Here is a 20340-nt window from a genome sequence, read left to right as displayed (position 1 = left end):
TTTATATTTTTTTTACGGCGAAAGTGAAATTATTCTTTGCACTTTTAAGTTGTGTTAAATGTGCAACAGAAACTTGTAAAAAAAAAAAACAATTTGTTTGCATTCAATACGTAAAATCAATTTATTATATGCATTATCCAGTCGTTTACCAAGGCCTTCAAGTTTAAAGTAAATGTAGTAATTGTTGGGCTTACACTGGTTTTCGACACTTCCCTACAAGTTGAACTGTTCCAAACTTAATGCTGATTTATCATTATTGCCAAGTGCATCCAAAATAGTGGAATTTTAATTTAACTGAATGAAACTGCACAAAGGTCGAAAATTAGAGCACAGTCGAAAACTAGTACACTTACTCTACTGTATAAAACTAAAACTAATTTCTCCAATGCGAATTAAATAATGCGTACTGCGGTGGACGGTATTTCCGGCGAGTCATTGGATTCCACTATCACAATTCTTGTACTGCTTAATGGGATGCATCGCGTGACCGTGTGTCCAGACCCCGTCGATGAAGATGGATACTCATTAGACTGATGTAAAATTTGAAATTTTCGCTCCACAGTGTTCAAACGGCTTCAAATCAGGTCCTGATTAGCCTCCCAAAATTTAAACTCATTTGGTAAGAAACTGACTTGGCACAAATCATTCGAAGTTTATATGGAAATTACTATTAGAAAACCAAATTTTTTGTTCATTGTCTTCTACCCATTTTCATATTGCTTTTTCGAAAAGTTCTATAACTATTCTGATGTAAATTTTTCTAAGCTACAACTTTGCGGTACATCGCTTTTCAACTAAATGTCAAATTAAATAGTTATTAATTGTTTAAGAGATTGATAATCTTATGGCATGATCAAGCAGCTGTTCTGTTAGCAACACTGTATTCTGCAGTGTGACATAGTAGCCATGATATTTGTGCTCTATTCTTCTCACCAGAAACACCAATGTTGCCTGCTGAACAGTTGAATGAGCATAATCATAAGACATCAGTGACTTGAATCATTATTAGCTTTTGTTTCGCGCATTTGATTTAAAAGTGGTTTTCAACAAAGTTGTAGCTGAGAAAATTTACTACAATCACTGGTATCATTTTTAAAAGCACGGTGGTGTGGTGAATTGTTAGATAGATATAAACAAAAACATAAGTTTTCCCATAGTAATTCCCATATAAACTTGAAATGATTTGTGCCAAGCCTATTTCTTACTAAAGTAGTTCAAATTTTGGGAGGCTAAGCAGGACCTAATTTGGAACCGTTTGAGCACTGTGGAGCGAAAATTTCAAATTTTGCATCAGTCTAATACTCATGGATGGAGTTGCTCAAAAGATGCCGTAGTACACGTGCTTGGACCACACACATAAACGGATCCCGGACGGACGTAAAGATGATTTGCTTGAATCGGTTGTTTAAGACCGTCTATATATCCATCTCCTCTCGGCTTGAAATTATATTCAATACAGTGGTGAAACTGCATTTCATCGGTGCGATTCGCTTCCGTGTCGATGATGATCCGTAGAAACTGTGGTGGATTCCGGAAATCGTAAGTACAGCACGAAGTGATGCGATGCGAGCACTGCTTAATGCAAAAGAATGTAGTCAACTTTCAATCTATCAGATAACAATCATTTGCACTTACCATTATCAGCCTGGTGTAGAAGATCAATAGTCGAAAATCAGAAACTGGTCCACCAGTTCAAATTTGAGGAATGGGACATGCTTCGAAAATTGCGTCTTTTCACAGCTACCTACAATGAATTTCCTCCTCCTCGTCATCGTTCTTTATGCAAACGATCTTACACTTTCAACGAGAAGGCACCTATAGCTTGTTGTTGTTGGAATGCTGCCCAGCCGGTGACGCGGATCTACACAACAAAAGAACAAAGTATCGATCCTTGAAAAAAAAAAAAGATTCACTTACAGAATACTTCCCGGCATTCATCTTCAGCTAAATGTACTTTTCCATGCGAAAAACTCTTTTTAGGACCACAACAAAACAACTCTTTTCGTATCGAACCACGACACGTAGCTTATGAATCGTTCGTATCGTTCAGATGCACTCGTTGCGAATGAAAATCAGCTGTGAATCGAGTTGCAGTTAAATTGCTCAAGACAGTTTTCGTGCAGTAATGAACGGGTGGTGAGTGACTCTTGCTCAGTTGGAAAAGGTGCTAACTCAGTGAATGACAGATAGCAAAAGAGGAAGGACAAAAAAAAAACTCGAGTCATTCACTGAGCACCAACATTCGTGCATGAAGAGAAGAGCGCCTACAGCGACAGCGTCTTATCGTTTGTGAGCAGGTGAACGGACGAGATACGATTCGTTGCGAAAATCAGCAACCTTGGTGTCAGCCAAGGTGGAATGGAGGTCGTCGACGGGTGCAGTGTGCAGCAGCGACGCAGATTTGTTTCCGTTGCCATTTCCGGAACGGATATTCGCCTGCAACTCGTCACCGCCTCAGACATCACCGTCATCAGCAGGGAGATTTGGCGGAAGCTTGACAGTCCTGCGTTATCTTCGGCAACGGTGAAAGCAAAAACGGCATCTTGTGAATTCGAAAGCAACGTCACTATTGGAAGCGTGTCACCGGGAAGCAGCTGCCGTTACTCGGATTCGATGGTCGACAGTTTCAATCTTTGGTCCGTACCGATGGACACCTTCTGCTGTCACGTGTCAAGTCGTATTTCTCGAAGGTCTTCAGCGAGCAGCTCGGCTTGTGCAGCAAAACGAAAGTGAAGTTGGAGCTGAAAGAACACGTTCGACCCGTCTTCTAGTGATGTCCGATTGCTACTTGATTAATCGAGCTAATCGATTATCTGTTAAAATAATCGATTAATTTTTAATCGATTATTCAATACCTCGATTATCTGCTAATCGATTAATTGGCTTCGATTAATGCACGATTATTTTTATTTTCAATGGAAGTAGGAGTTGAATTTATTTTAGTGTACATATATAGACTTTAACTATTTTGTTTGTATTACTAAATACGTGAAGTTAACGATTTACATGTTTGAAGATACTAAGCGTCAAATAATAAGTCTGTTATTAAGTGGTCATTTTTAGGAGATGAAAGTATAGAGTTGATAATTCCGTTAGAGTACGGCAGTGTGAAAATTGTATATAGAGAGTAGAAAGCGAGCAAGGACAACTTTGAGGAAGGTACGAATCGGGTTGATCATCTCTCTTTACCAAACTCCCCAGTTGGAGAGGGATGGTGAGGGATGTCCCCCACGCCAACACTGACAAAAAGAGATGATCACCAATTTGCTCATGTACCTACGATGTGTGGAAAAAGTTCTATCGATTGTACTGCACTCAAGTCGTTATCAGAAGGGAGGCATGTAGGCTAGACTGATGCAAAATTTGAAATTTTCGCGCCACAATGCTCAAACGGCTTCAAATCAGATCCTGATTAGCCTCCCAAAATTTAAACTCATTTGGTAAGAAACTGACTTGACACAAATCATTCGAAGTTTATATGGAAATTACTATAGGAAAACCAAACTTTTTGTTCATTGTATTCTACTTATTTTCCATATTGCTTTTTCGAAAAGTTCTATAAATATTCTTACGGGAATTTTTCTAAGCTACAACTTTGCGGAATATCGTTTTTCAGCCAAATGTCAAATTAAATAGTTATTAATTGTTTAAGAGATTGATAATCTTATGGCATGATCAAGCAGCTGTTCGGTTAACAACACTGTATTCTGCAGTGTGACATAGTAGCCATGATATTTGTGCTCTATTCTTCTCACCAGATACACCAATGTTGCCTGCTGAACAGTTGAATGAGCATAATCATAAGACATCAGTGACTTAAATCATTAATAACTTTTGTTTCGTGCATTTGATTGAAAAGTGGGTTTGAACAAAGTTGTAGCTGAAAAAATTTACTACAATTATTGCTATCATTTTTGAAAGCACAGTCATGTGGTGAATTGTTAGATAGACATAAACAAAAACATAAGTTTTCCCATAGTAATTTCCATATAAACTTGAAATGGTTTGTGCCAATTCAGATTCTTACTAAACTAGTTCTAATTTTTGGAGGCTAAGCAGGACCCAATTTGGAATCGTTTGAGCACTGTGGAGCGAAAATTTCAAATTTTGCATCAGTCTAATGTAGGCGTAGGTTTGGAAATTGCAGCTATTGTTGCCTCTACCACTGTACGTGTTTCTGTCATCGGCATCTATCGTATAAAAATTACCACTTTACGTCAATTGACACTTAGCATCTTTAACTATGTATGTAGAACTTTCCACCAAGCCAACAGAGTATCGATTAAACTATGTTCCATCCCAACTTGAAGTTCAGAACATCTATTCTCTAAAGCAGGTCAGACAATAACAAAGTTGAGAAACCGTTTGTCTGGCCCCCATCTCAACATGATACTATTTCTGGATATACTATTGGAGAAGTTGTTTGTTTCGAGTAGTGTTTTTTTCTTCTTCAGGCAATGAGATTGCAGTCCTAAGTCAAAATCAATTCGTTATAAAGATGCAAGTTGTCTTTCCTCTCACTATTAATCTAATAAAAACGTTAATAAGCATTAATGAGTAAAAGTGTATTTTATTGAATTGTTATAGGGGAAATAGATGTAATGTCGGCCTGAATGCCTCTAATTTGGGCCGATGCATAAATTCAGCAATCGTCTAAATTTTCAATAGTGACCAAAAATATCCATTAGTTCCGTCCCAATGACGCGGTCGGTAATGTTTCGGTATTTTCTCACTTTATTACAGAAAACGGCAAACAAAATGACCGCATTTCGGTGATTTCATGTCAGTTTAACGAAAACGGTCTACATTTTTACCGACAGATTGATTTACAGCTGCATCACTAACGTCGGTGAAAAAATTTGCTGAAGTTTCAGTAAACAAAGCTTTCCATTACCGAATTCGATAACGGTTACAGCAAGAAACGTCAAATGCGCCATATTGTGTTTTGACGTAGGACTACGTCTGGATTTTCATATGGGGGTACACTTTGTGAAAACCGAAAATGGACCATGTAACGAAATTATGAAAGATTTTGAACGTTAATAACTCAGCTGCCCCTGGACCAATTTCAATAATTTTATCAGCAATCGATCAGAAATATTTCCACGCATCAATAACACTGCTTTTGACTGTTGGTTTTCAACAAGAAATTATTGAAAAAGTGGAAAATGTCAAGCATTCTCCAGCAGACGGGCCGAGACTCTTGCAAGTGCCCAATCATTGAACCGAAGAATATGGGATTGTCCGGTCCGATTTGCTGATCCAGCTGCCTACACGTCATCATCATCTTTTAAAGGCTTTAAGTCTGTACTACCATCGGCCCTTTTCAGGACCACCAAGATTTTCCAAAAGAGTTAAATTTCTGAACATGTCCCAACTTAAATTCATATCGAAAGGTTCTTTTTCAGGGCAATCATAGTCATACTAAAGAGTATAAACAGAGAGAACCCCGCTCAAATTCCTATTCCTACACAAAACACAGTTGCCAGTATGCAATCTACGAATTACTCCGTTGCAAACGCAACGCAATGAATTTTTTAGCTTTTATAACGATTCTGAGACTTAAACTTATTCGAATTTCTGGATATAAAAAAAAACTAATAGGGTTACGGGATGTGAAGGAAGACATTCCGCGAAACTACCATAAACCGGACTAGTTCATGTTGATCTTCGTCAAGCTTCGTCTAAAATTTGGACTTCTACATCAACACATGTCAGGCAGCCTTCAGGTTCAATTGGCTAAACTTGGTGAGTTCGTTCCGTTTTGTAAATTTTTATATTTTCAAACCAGTAACGTTGGGAGATCACCTTTTTGTGGTGCGTTACTGGTATAAGATCTACCAACGAACCCAAGTCGTGACAACTTCAAACTAGGGAATCAGGATTTTCCAGTACCACCGCGCCGTTATGCATTTCTATATTGTATATTTCAAAACAAAATATTGTTTATATTCATAGATTTCACATAATCCTTTTCCCTTTGTCCTCCTTTTCCTTTCCCTCTTCTTTTTTCAGAAAACGAGTAATGGCGCTATAGCCATAAGCTATAAAAGGCTAGGACATGAGTTAGTGCTCATGTCCCAACCGTCAGAAGAAAATGGAGCATTACTTAACCTTTATAGATTTGATTCTTTCAACGACCAACCAATCATATACACTGGAGTCGGTTTTTACGCGGTTTTTTTTTACACGGTTTTTTTACGCGGTTTTTTTTTACGCGGATTTCGGAATTTACACGGTTTTTTTACGCGGATTTCGGAATTTACACGGTTTTTTTTACGCGGATTTCAGAATTTACGCGGTTTTTTTTACGCGGATTTTGTTTTTTTTTTTACGCGGATTTCAGAATTTACGCGGTTTATCGTTATACAATAGAGCCGCTTTTAACGCGGTTTTTTTATGCGGATTTCGGAATTTACGCGGCCCGATGTTTTCTGAATTATCTTGCCCCTTAAATGCTGCACAGTAGGCCTGGCCGTCTTGATATGTGTGACGCATCTTCGATGTGAAACATGTATCAAATAGACAAGAAAAATGATGGAGGTATATCGATCATTTTCCAGGATGCTTTCAAGAACTGGCTGTGTTGGTGTTAGATTAGATTAGATTAGACAGAATAAATAGTAGTAACTTGTTCTTACTAGCGATATCTGTTGCTCATTAATGAACATGAGCATATGAGCATGACTAACCACGCGCGGTTTGCTACCATCGACGAACCGACGTGACAGCTCATACAAGTTACTTTCAAATTCGTGCCCAAGACGCCATATTTAAAATATGTTAATCCATACCGACATCTACTCATCCGATCGCGTCATACCATGAGCAAGGACACGAACCCACGTATAATTTATATTGCCTTGGTTTGCGTCTCACCTCGTTTGACAGATCTGATCGCTCGTTTGAAAGTTCGAATCGCTCGTTTGAGAATTCAAATTGTAGACAAACGAAATGCTCCTGTGGCATGTCGGTTCGCCGGTGTTGTTACTGCGTTTTTGCCAGATCAGCAGTAGTAATACAGGTAACCAATAGACGATGATTGGGACTAGCATTCATCCTCAATGTGTAAAAACTGGTGATCTGTAACTAGGCAATACCAACGCCGCCCACAACCGAATGCAGGCTGAGAAAGGAATGGGTAGGAATGTGTTGTCGTGACACTCGCTTAGATGGAAGCCTCAGGCACAACATCTACAATCAATCAAACACAAAGTGAAATTTTCGACGTTTTTTTTTATTTTGGGATGTGACAGCATTGCTTGAAACCGATACAATAGCTATTGGAAGATTCATTTCAGTTTAGAATTCACTCACTAGGTGGTACTAACTTTAAATTTGAGTTCAAATAAGTTGCTTAACATGACTTCTCGATTAAATGGAAGGTGCCTTAGGAAAAGTTGTTCATACTATTGGTAATTATTGGAAGGCCTATTGAATGGTCAAGCTCAATGTGCAAATTGCATCAAATTCCATGTCTTAACTCTACAGAACGATCAGAAAGCAGGTTTCTGTCTTTAGTGAAGTTATTCGGATGGACAAGACTTATCGCATGATTGGCCTCAGAATTCACTCACCATGCAGCGCTAGTGACATTTGATTCAAAAGGCTTCGTTAAGCAGTCTACATTTCAAGTAAATAGGAGGATGCTACAGATCAGAATCAGAATCAGTTGTTTTACCATGACTAACATTAGTAAGCTTCTAAACGTTGAGTGAACATGTTTGGATCCTAATTATGAATAATAATAAAGGAACTGATCTTTCAATTTCAAAAATGGAATCCTAATATCAGGATTTATTCAATAACCGCCCAATTTCAAATATTTGTGTAATGAATTGTTGTATGGATTTAAATGTCTAAACCATTTATTTTGTTGCAAACAAAAAAAAAACCTCGTACTTTGGACACAACCCTTAACTTTTTTCTGTTATGTATTTTCCAGATTCCGATCAAGTTATGTCCTCAACCGCGTTTTGTCATTTATCGTTGGTTGATTTAAGTGTTTGGATTCGCTGCTAAAATTTTTTTTAAGATTAAGGAACGCAATTGCCACCTGAACTGAACAACAACTTGCCCCTGCTGTTCCGCTTCATTCACAAGGGAAGTGGGGCCTCCTTTGGGCCTTTTCGTGATATCTTGATTTTGTACCAATCAATCAATCAATCGTTTTCGTCGGTCGTCTGGAACCGAAGATCATAGTTGTCGAAGCCAAAGTTTATGAGTGCGCTGTAATTTAGATACCGTCCTGATTCAAAGCAAAATCCCAAAATGACGCAACAGGGGTAAGCATGACTCTCCTACAGCAGGTCGGTTGTCTCGTTTAAATGTTTTATGTTCATAATAAAAACACATTCAATTCAGTGCACACACTTACAACGTTCTGTCACAGTCAGTTGAACCAATTGAGAATATCCATAATTCCCTCATCCGTTCCGAAAATCTACCGCAAAACAGCCCGCTGGTCCAATGACATATTCATATGTGCTCATAACACATGCATGGAGTGGATGCAGAAAAAACCACACAACAATCATGTTTATTTCGCTATTAGGGCGTTGCTGGTTGTCTGGAAGTGCTCCTCGTCGGGTAGAGACCCAGCTAAAGTGGGAGAAGAAAATTGTACTCGTTTTATGCAATATTAGCAGTCATTATGCAACTGTCGCCTGCCTGCTTGGATGGTCTACAGCAAGGCACGAGATGGAAAGACGGAGTTTCGCCGGGTAACCGCAAATGAAGATAATGGGAAAACCTAGCACCTCTTATTCGTTCCTTGCACGGAGCATCAGTAGGCTGGGAAAATTACTCAAGTTCTTCACTTTTCCGCTTCCCAGGGATCTCAGGTAGAGTTGCTCATCCAGTGCGAGTTGTTGAATAATTCATCGCATCGATACCTAACCACTATGAGAACTGAATTTCAACGCCTGCTACCACTGACTGGCTGTGGTTAGGGTGACTGGTATTAGTATTGAGGTGAAAACGAGCAAAGTTCGAAACAGGTTAAAAGTGCCCGAAAATTATTCCCATCACTCCCATCCGCGTTGGCTCAATTGTCAAATCTCATTTTCACCAGCCTCAATACAGTTGAGCGAAAAGCGGAGGTTATATATCTGCTATCAATCAATACCACCGAATAAATATGTTAGTACATTAGTGAACACTTGCGTCACAGTCGCGGCAGCAGTGTCAGGTTTGCATATTTCATGAGGGTTTCTTGGTTGTGCCATCCATTTCGTGGTCTACGCATTTTCGAGAGCCAGAATTTCAAATTGGAGGCTTTGTGACTGGTGGCTTCTAGTGGGATAGGGCTTTAAAGCTGAGCTTTTGTGGTGTTAACGGAAACGTTCGAAGATGAAATCAGTTGAGCTTTCATCGATCTATCAAGAACGGAAAATACAAACATTCAATTTTGTTTTTATGCGAACCGTATTTTTGATAGTGGGATTTCAAATTGTAACCAAATTTAGTGGAACATGTTTCAAACAATCAGGAAAAGTAAGAGTTTGTACCAATACACGACCGTAGATTTGACGTAGGATTACGAAAGGTAGTTTTGATGTCACAGCAAAAGTATAGTAAATATTTAATTGATTTCTTAAATCATTATCAGTGAAAAAGTTCGATAGGTTGAATTCGAAAGCACTTTGAGAGTTCTCTTTCTGAGGTGCTCTGTCGTGTCCCGGACGATTTGCCTTGGATACAAGCTCTTACTTGAACCCTTTAGTTAACTCTTTTATCAGTCATTTGTGGTCCTGAAAAGGACCGATGGGTTGGAAGCCAGTTTAGAACAATGCTGTGGATGTTTTCCTCGATCTTCTTGGAAATGATAGCGGTACTCATGCGTTTCGCGGTTGCACCTGCATCTATCGGTGAACAGTTTGGTGAAGGGCGATGGTATAGTAGTCCTCAATTGGGTTGTGCTTAATAGGCCGGATATGGGGTAGTTAACCCTACTTCTGTTTTCGTCATTTTGTGAACTATTACGGCATCGGTGTGTTCAGAGATTCACAAAGAGCTACTGATTGCGGGGCAGCTTCTAGCTCCTTCTTCGATGAATGGACGGTCATGTGGGCTGGCTTGCGGGCAACCTTTCGTTGTGTACTAGAGAACAATGTTCAACGCCACGCGCTGATTATGATGACAACCGACCGGGCACCACCATACACGGTGATTGAATAAGCGCAGTTGAATTTGAAATCTGTGTTAAGGAAAGCGCTTTTTGCAGGCAATCGGTGATAATTTTGAACACGATTGCAACAGTTGGACATGTGTGTAATTTTCAGTAGTGAGCTATTGAAAATTGATAAAGTGTTCATTTTAGCAGATTTGTAACAAAATTTCTAATCGATTGGCTTGTTTAGAATTCAAATCCATCCGCCATTGACAGAGTTATTTGTGGTCAAAACCTGACCACTTTTCGTAATGCGGTCAATTTTATTTTTTTTTTAAATTGCACCCTCATGATGTTGCCGAAAGTAATCCTACGTTAAACATAGGGTTATATTAAAAAAGCTGTACCCATCCTGCAGGAGGTCAAAATTGAAGAAATGCGTGTACTTTGAAAAGCTATTGTTGATCATTTTTATACCGATCAGATTTATATCTAATTTTCCCACCAAAACACTCTTTTCACCTCCACTTTTCCGTAAACAAAACACTATTGGCGTAGCAAGAAAATTTACCAGGAGGGGGCATTGGGGGACATTTTTTTGTTTCGTTAAACTACGGTTAAATATAAAATCTGGAATTGCCATTCAATAAAAAGGCGTCAAGATTCATTCAGAACATTCATTCAAGATCCAACAGTTTCTATATACTCGAGTACTTTTGAATACATTCTGATCAAGTGCAGTCTTGAAAGAATTTATGAGATACTTCATTTGTATTTTCTAACAGTAGGAGGTCTTCAGAATTTGATCAACCAGAAATCGTAAAAAAAAATATCCAAAGAACTTTACTTATATCTTCGTCTATCTGGAGATCTTTTGAAACCCTCCTGCTGTTTAGGAAGGATGTCTGAAATAATATCCTGTAACCTAACCTATGCAACGTTCCCTCAACAACTCCCTTAAGTTTTACATAACTCCTCAACTTCTACTTCTATTTATTCCAAATTCCATATTTTTGCATCTTTCTTAATTCTACGATTACTTCTGGAAATACCCCAATCATCTTCAAATATTCTTGAAAACCTGGAAAGTTGATTCCCTGTCCGGGGGCTGCCATATTGGATTCCAAAATGGCAGCGGATGTCAATTTTCCACTTCCCCTTATCAAGCCCATTCCGTAGATACCCATATTGCATGGGTTTAGAAGAATATTCCCTGTCCGGGGCCGCCATATTGGATTTTGGTCCGCCATATTGAATTCTGAAATGGCGGTGGATGTCAATTGTCCACCTCCCCTCATCGAGCCCATTCCATAGATACCCATATTGCATAGGTTTAGATGCATATTTTCTGTTCGGGGGCCGCCATATTGGATTTTGGTTCTCCATCATGGATTCCAAAATGGCGGCGGATGTCAATTTCTCACTTCCCCTCATCGAGCCCCTTCCGTAGATACCCATATTGCATAGGTTTAGATGCATATTCCCTGTCCGGGGTCCGCCAAATTGGATTTTGGTCCGCCATCTTGGATTTGTGGAAGCCATCTTGGAATGTTGACTTGAATTTCGGAATGCCGCAAACTCTAGAATTTAACATATCTTCTAATCCTATGATTTCCGATGATTTTGATCTTGGTTGATATTGATGCTGGTTGATTTTGGGAATTGTAAATCAAGGCTGATATTGGTCGACAATCACGTATGATTTTCGTGGTGATGATGGCTATTGGTGCCTGTGATTTTAGGTGATATTGATCTTGAAAGATTGCTGATTTTGATTTTCTGATCTTGATTTTAGCCAACTCTGATCCTGACACTATACGAAGATCCGCGAACAATAAAGAGGTTCCCTAAAATTAACTGATGTTCAACTTCAACGAAGATCTCAAAACATAAATAGAGTTCCCACTTCTATGCAGTTTTCTGAACTTTTCCAAACTCCCTGAGTTTCTACAAATTTTTCTGAAGCTCTATGAAGTTCCCAGAAATTCTACTAATTTCTACGATGTTCCCTGAACTTTATAGCAGTTCTTAAAGTTTTACGAAGTTTCTTGAGGTAAGAGAAAAATCCCTGAACTCTTTACCAATTTGCTATCGATTGAAAGTCAATATAAATTCTCGACATTGTTTCTTCTAGGGTAGAATATTAGCAAAAGTGGACATTCATAAAAATCAATAAGAATAAAAAGTAACCTCAAAACTGCTTGACAAAATACCGGTGTATAGAAAAACCCAAAATTCCTTGGGGGCATACATCATTCAAGAGGGGGCCTAATCCCCTTGGCACCCCTTTTAGCTACGCCAATGCAAAACACCACACACCGTCAAACCAACATGACACTTAATTCTGACTTATGCCCGAAAATCGTAAACGACCAAATTAAATGTGCAGTAATCCGAACTGTCAAAACCATAGGATTTTTTGACCTAAATAAAAATAATTTGTCCAGCATAGATCAGACACGAACCAATTCTAACTTTTGCATGCAGGTTCATGGCTTAGCAAAATATTTCCCGCGAACACGGAGCCAGTAGTGTGCTTTGGTCAGAAATTTTATTGTTTTTGATATGGTCCTTCATGTCGGTTTGTCGGTGCACCACAATCTGTCAAATACGTCAGGATAGTTGAGGTTAGATCCTGGTCGTGCACTTCGCTATTTTTATTTAAATGCCAACACATTTTCGCACTTTACTGCAGCTTATCGCCGATTCGGGTAATTCATTTTGCATTTTGCATTTATTTTAGAATGATCTTCAAACATCCATTCTTCACGAAAAAAGAAGTAGCATTTCAAAGTAAAATCACGTCCTCTCTCTCCGTGCGAACGCACCCAGCAGGGTCACAAAACACATCGACGTGCCGGAACGCTACCCACGGTGTATTCACGACAGTACCGTGTGAATAAATTCAAGCTATTGAAATTCCCTCAAAAGTGTGTGTGCAGCCACCACGAGGCGATCACGTCAAAAAAAAACTAGATTACTGCGATGGGACAGGGAGCCATCGGGAGCAGGCAAAGGCACGTGTAGTTCGTTCTGCTGTTTGGCTTGCTTGGATTTGTCATTCTTCCATACAGCCCGACACTTCATGGAATAGACTCAGAGCGGGCGCAAAGAAATTGAAATTTAAATTTTTCAAGGGCCCAGAAAGGGTTTGGGTTCGCTTTCTATTCTATACAGTCAGTCACGCTTTAGTGCACTCTAGTCCGGAGTGAAAACGGAGCGTTTTTCAGAGATGGTGCTTCCTCCCCTCTTTTTCCGGTCCTTTATAAAACTCACTTCACGGTGCGGTATCACCTGTGCGGAATAGTCCAATTCATGAACGAAAAATTTACCCCTATGAAAAGCTATTTATACCAGCTGCCAACCGCCAACCAACTAGTTGCAGCGCGAGATAGTGAATTGCAAAACGCGAGATACCGAACTTTTTCCGGTTATTTTTTTCCCGAGTGCTATTCAAGTTGCGTCTCACTTGCTCTATTCTGCTGGCAGATCCACGGGAGAAGTATATTGCACTCGGTAAATACGTGTGACCCAGTTCAGGTGACTTTCCGCCCCCACTCGCGAGGGAACAGAAAAGGGAAAATGGTTGAATTTCATGTGTATTATGGTCAATCTAAATGGACTTTTTCCGAAACGGGTTTGCCCTGCACCACCTTCCTGGCACTCTGCTGTCGGTTGCCTGTCACATTTATATCAACGTGAGCTCTATGTACTCGCTTCTAGGATTAGCGCAACGACCGCCAGATTCGACCAATCGCAGCGATGCCAAGGATAAGTGTCATCATGGGGAAAGGATATTCTAAATAAACATATGAGCTTGTTATGAGTTGGTGGTACGTTATTCAACCAGCTTTCAGACCAGATTGCGGAAAACGATTTATAGTAGGAAAAAGTCAATCTCACTGCTTTTCCTCTGCTTATAAAAAAAAAACTTTAAATATGAATACCAACAAGAGTCGACTCTCGTATGACACGAGCGTCACCATTTTAGCATTTTGGCACTAGATATCCACTGAATGTCCCTTTGACTGAATTCGCATTCAAAATATGGGTATATTACACAGACAGCTCCAGAACTGACAAAAACGGACATGCTTTATTTAATAGATTCTCAACATTGCTCCACCGTGCTTTTGCAGTGGTGCTTTTTGGTCTGTGGGGCTTCACGAACCCCATACTCATACAATAAATCCCTTAACCGGTGAAAAATATCCATATGAATCTAACATAGCTTTAATGTGATCCCATAATTGGAAATTGCAGCACTAAATCACATAAAGCTTTTGTGTCCAATGAAATATATTTGATAACACACATAGACTGTATTACGTTATGTGATATTCAGATAAAAATCGTTAATTTTGTTATTGGAGTAACCTTATGAGCGTTGCTTATAGAAACTTTGTGAAAACTTTTTTCAGTGCAGGAAGCAAATCAATTCTTTACACGCTAACTTTAAAGTACCCATTAATGTTTAAAAAAGATCCACTTTTAAAAAAGTGGCTTACTCATTAAATGAATTTTTTCTGTGCCAGCTACTGATTAATGTGTAAAAAATTACTCATTAATGAGTTACGCCACTTTTCTTCAAAACTGGTCTTTTTTACTCACTAATGGGACTTTAAAGCTAGCATGTATTTTATAGGCTCATCCAAGTTGATATCAGGGTTGGTTCCACTCACTTCGGTACAATGCATTCCATGAGGCAGCTGTGGTCAGCTGATATTTATGTTTACCGAGAAGTTTTGACAGTTAACAGTTGAACTGACAGATCATTCCCATTGGAAATAACATTGTTTATATTCACATCTTGCATCGGGAACACCTGATCACTCACACACTATAACATTACGAAGGTAGTATGCAACCAGAGTTAATGTACACGTGCATCCATCCCGCGTGATAGAGACACGCTTTCAATCAGATCGTAGGTGCCTGGTACATTTCGAGACGAATTATTTCGCGTCTCTTTTTTATTACCGTGTCACATGCGCTGTGTCTCATGAGCTAAGCTCGGTGAGCTCCAGGGAGATCGGCAGCGTACCTACGTCCTGCGTGCATGCTAAAAGTGGCTGGTTGGTGATAAAGAAAACAACGGAGAACTGTTGATCGAGTAGTCCTGTCACACTCTAGTGTTGCTAATACAGCTGATTGATTTGAACCAGATGGTATTCAGTTTTTGAGGGTTGAGAGATTGTGGTTTTATAGAAGTATTTCAAGCGGAAGATGATTACAAATCAATTACCGGCGGGGTTAGTTGTTACCGATCCATGCGCATGGAGTTTTCATGGTTCATGATTTTGTTCGACCAAGTTCAAATGATTTAAAATCAGCTCCTGATCATTCTCACAAAATTTGATCTCATTAGGATGTGAGCTCATACTGCACTTGGCCCTTTCAAGTTTATGTGGGAATTGAAACATTGAAAGTTAGGATAATTAGTTATTAATTGATTAGAAAGATGATGTTCTTCTGACATGCTCCATTTACTACTCAGCAGACAACGTTGGAATAATAGGAAAAACAATCCAGGCTATTATGTCATAAAGGCAAGATGCAGTGTTGCCCTGAAAGCAGCCGATTAGTCCTACCAGAAAGTTATCAACTTAGAAATAAATTAATATCTAATTTTCTAGACATTTAATTAAATAGTGGTATCGAACAAAGCTGTAGCTGGGAAAATTTCACGTAAGGGGAAGGGACCTTATGGGCAACTTTTCCGTAAATCATTATAGTGTAGTGCTAAAACGATGAGGACAAAAGTACTCTTTTCTTATAGTAATTCCCATATAAACTTCAAAGAGCCAGTGCAGAATTAGTTCGCCACCAAATTAGCTAAAATTTTGGGAGATTGATCAGTCTGATTTGGAACCGATTGATCTTGGTGGATCAAATTGAAACTATCATAAAATAATAGGTACTTTGCAGCTGGTAGAGCACCAATAATTCGAAGAGCCCTTTAAAAAATGTCTTCGCTGTAGAAATTGATTAGTGTGACTTCATCCAGCTGTTATTTCAACCTTTCAAGCTGTAGCCGATAACATCACTAGTTAATTCAAACATGTACTTAAATTTGAGAACTTTTCAAATATATTTTTGATCTAATATTTATCTAATATATAGGGGAATTTACGTATTCTCGTCAATCTAAGCAGCTTCCGCACTTCTATTAGCATTTTCTCAGTGTCACGCACACATATGACGTGTCTGTTTGTTTACATTCATCTGCTGCTAGCTATTCTATCCATTCCAATCAACAAAACTGTCCAAAACGGTTTGAAACAGTTTTTAAGGTGCTCCAAACTTCTCAGGTGAGTGTGACTATTGTCGGCAGCCTCTTTTACTTCGGCAACCTTTCCGTTTAAACTGCGTGTTAACCAGCTGTTCTATTATCGGCAACTCGAAATCAGCCGTATTTTGATGTGCTTATGTTTCTTTTGAAGAAACACCTAGCATAACAGGTTTGCTCAGTCGTAAAAATGTATTAGGATTGAAGCTGAAAGACTAAGGAATCGTTTAAATACATTCAGCGAAGTGTTTTAGTGAGAAAATACATCGAAATTAACGTTTAAATTGTGGTTGCCGAAAACAGTCGATGGCTGCCGAAGCCATCATTTACCCTATGTCTAATAATATTTCTAATATATTTAGAAAAAAGCATGGTGTGTTCATCCCAAGTAGTAGTCAACCTAAAAATAAAGGGTGATACGGTCAAAATTTGGTCAAGGGAAAACGCGTGTAAATCGGTGAAATCTTTTATTTAAAAAATCAAATTAAATTTCTTTTTCAAGTTCAATTAGTATAAAATTCAGGAAAAATATTCAGTTAGGCTTCCGCTTTTCCAAATCCGAATTGCCGGGCCTTACGCTTGACCCCTGCCATCAGATTTTGTACAGCCACCTTGTCCACCTTCTTCGCCGCAGAAAGCCAGTTTGCCTTGAACTGCTGCTCGCCCTTAGCAGTTTTTTTGGTCTTCTTTAGGTTCCGCTTGACAATAGCCCAGTATTTCTCAATTGGGCGGAGCTCTGGCGTGTTGGGAGGGTTCTTGTCCTTGGGAACCACCTGCACGTTGTTGGCGGCGTACCACTCCATGGCCTTTTTACCGTAATGGCAAGATGCCAAATCCGGCCAAAACAGTACGGAACAACCGTGTTTCTTCAGGAAAGGCAGCAGACGTTTATTCAAACACTCTTTCACGTAAATTTCCTGGTTGACAGTCCCGGAAGCTATGAAAATGCTGCTTTTCAAGCCACAGGTACAGATGGCTTGCCAAACCAGATATTTCTTTGCGAACTTTGACAGTTTCATGTGCTTGAAAACATCTGCTACCTTTCTCCTTCCTTTTGCCGTATAAAACTCCTGTCCCGGAAGCTGCTTGTAGTCGGCTTTGACGTAGGTTTCGTCGTCCATTACCACGCAGTCAAACTTCGTCAGCATCGGCGTGTACAGCCTCCGGGATCGCGCTTTGGCCGTCGTATTTTGTTTATCATCGCGATTTGGAGTCACTACCTTTTTGTAAGTCGATAGTCCGGATCGTTTTTTGGCTCGATGCACGGTTGTAGACGATACACCCAGCTTATTTGCGGCATCTCGGAGAGAGAGGTTAGGGTTTCGCTTGAAACTACCGGCAACTCTCTTTGTCGTCTCAGCGGCTTCCGGTTTTCGATTTCCCCCCGATCCAGACTTCCTGGCTGTCGACAAACGTTCCCCAAACACTTTAATTACATTTGTAACGGTTGATTTGGCAACTTTTAGCGATTTTGCCAACTTTGCGTGCGAGTAGCTCGGATTTTCGCGATGCGCGAGCAAAATTTTGATACGCTGCTCTTCTTGCTTGGACGGCATTTTGACAACTGAAGAGTGAATTCCAAAATACAAATTGGAGCAACATTCTACACACACACACCTTCAAAATGAGGGGTGTTCAGGTTTTTTAAATGCAAAATTGAAAGAAATACGTCAAGTTGATATTGACCAAATTTTGACCGTATCACCCTTTATGATGAGAAATAAGAAAACTGGATTGTAAATTTTATGATGAATCCAACAAATTTGTAACACTCTGAATTGAAAACCATGTTTTCCAAAATGTTTTTTTAGTAGGCTCAATATCTTTGGAAGCTCTGCAGAGCCGAAGGACTAAACAAATTTTTTAAAATGGAGATCTAAATCAATTTCCTTCTTTTTTTTGTTTGCAACGCATCGAATCTCGACAGATCCGCAAACCGTTTCTGTCGAGGATGCTGGGCTTCGTTTTTGCATGCTTTATCGGCCTCCTGAGTGCACGTCTATTATCACCACCTCTTCATGCTGGACCTCTACCACTTTCTCTGTTGATTTACTGGTGCTGTCTGACAATGCATCTACAGCCACTACACCACACAGCAAAAAATAAATTTTCATATTACATCCAAGAGGATGCACTTCAATCTTGTCGAAAATCTCATATAATTTTTATGGCCACAAAAATAAACAAATGCAGTAAAAGCAGCGTAATGTCAGTTCATGCACTGTATGGACAATTTTTTTTTTCGTTTTGGCATGTAATATTACACCATACTTTTAACACGATTGAAGTGCATCCACTTTGATGTGATACCAAAATTAATTTTTTGCTGGTACGAACTTCTATCCTAGTTGCAAGGAATTTTGTAGTTCTTCAAGAAACTTCGCGGAACTTAAAAGAACTTTTTTTAAATTCAGGAAGCTTTCTTGAAGTGCAGATTTATTTTTAAGGTTCACCAAACTTTGTAGAAGCTCACCGAACTTCAGTGAGCTTCGTACATGGGAACAAATCAAAAATCCGAAATGAAAAAGTAAATATCCATGATTTCATGAACATAGCGTATTTTCATGTTATGAAAATACACCATGAATAATATTTATGATATCTAAGGTAAGAATGCTATGATAAGAATTAACCGAGTTAAAATCATGAACTAAATTTATGATTTTAACTTTTAGTTTTTAAACTGAAACATATAAAAAATAAAATAAAGCAATAGACTGGATTCAAACCAAGAACCTTACCATCATTAAGTGTGAGTTTTGACCACTAGACTATCAGTACACTGGAGTCGCTTTTTACGCGGTTTTTTTTTTACACGTTTTTTTTACGCGGTTTTTTTCTACGCGGATTTCGGAATCTACGCGGTTTTTTTTACGCGGATTCCGGAATTTACGCGGTTTTTTTTACGCGGATTTTGGTTTTTTTTACGCGGATTTCAGAATTGACGCGGTATATCGCTTTTTACGTGGTTTTTTTTACACGGTTTTTTTACGCGGATTTCGGAATTTACGCGGTTTTTTTTACGCGGATTCCGGAATATACGCGGTTTTTTTTTACGTGGGACGTATCACCCGCGTAAAAAGCGACTCCAGTGTACTTGTATAAAATGGAAGGCAAAAGGCGTATAAGAGATATATATGTAGTGCGGTGAACACGGTTTTCTAGGTAACGCTTAAAGCGGTCATGATTCCGCTGCATTATGAAATCATGAATTTTCATAACAAAATCATGAATCATTGCTATGATTTCATGGGATGGCAATTTTTTTTTTTTTTTTGATTCATGAAAACTTGGTAACTTTTTTCTACGCACCTGAAAAAGTTATATGACAACTACATTTCATACACCTCGCAGCTCGTAATTGACAGTATTGGCTGAATACTGCCATACTGTCGCTAATGTGATTAATAACGCTTGTGCTTCGTTTGACACTAATGTTCCGTTAACTGTTTTCACTAGAACACTGTCCTGATTTTGAATGTTTCTATGGTATTATTATTATATTTTGTTTTATGCATTAATACCAAGATTGATGCATGAGCAAAATTTAGTGAAATTATTTAAAGTTCTGAGATCATGGAAAAGTTCAGAAAACTTCGTAGAACTTTATACAAGTTTAGGGATCTCCGTTGAAGTTAATTGTTTAATGTCAGGGAACCTCTTTATTTTTCAGGGACCTTTTTTATAACTTCGGAGCACTTTGATGAAATCTCATGGACTTAAAATAGATCAGAGAATTCCGCACAAATTCAGGAAATTTCGTGCGTCGAACTTTGCGGAAAACCAACGAAAAATGTAGACGTGCATCAAACTTTGATGAAGTTTTCCTGAACCATCGTTATATTTCAAAGAACTTTGAAATTTGAGTAAATTTTCTCAAACCTATGGAAATTTTGTAGATGTTCAGGAAACGATGCATACGTAATGAAGTAATGAAATT

The sequence above is a fragment of the Ochlerotatus camptorhynchus genome, unplaced genomic scaffold, assembly GCF_037179485.1.
Source record: "Ochlerotatus camptorhynchus isolate MF236.1 unplaced genomic scaffold, CSIRO-AGI_Acam_v1.1 ptg000094l, whole genome shotgun sequence".
Lineage (NCBI taxonomy): Eukaryota > Metazoa > Arthropoda > Insecta > Diptera > Culicidae > Ochlerotatus > Ochlerotatus camptorhynchus.
The sequence above is the reverse complement of the archived record's forward strand: the minus strand, read 5'-3'. Positions refer to the sequence as shown.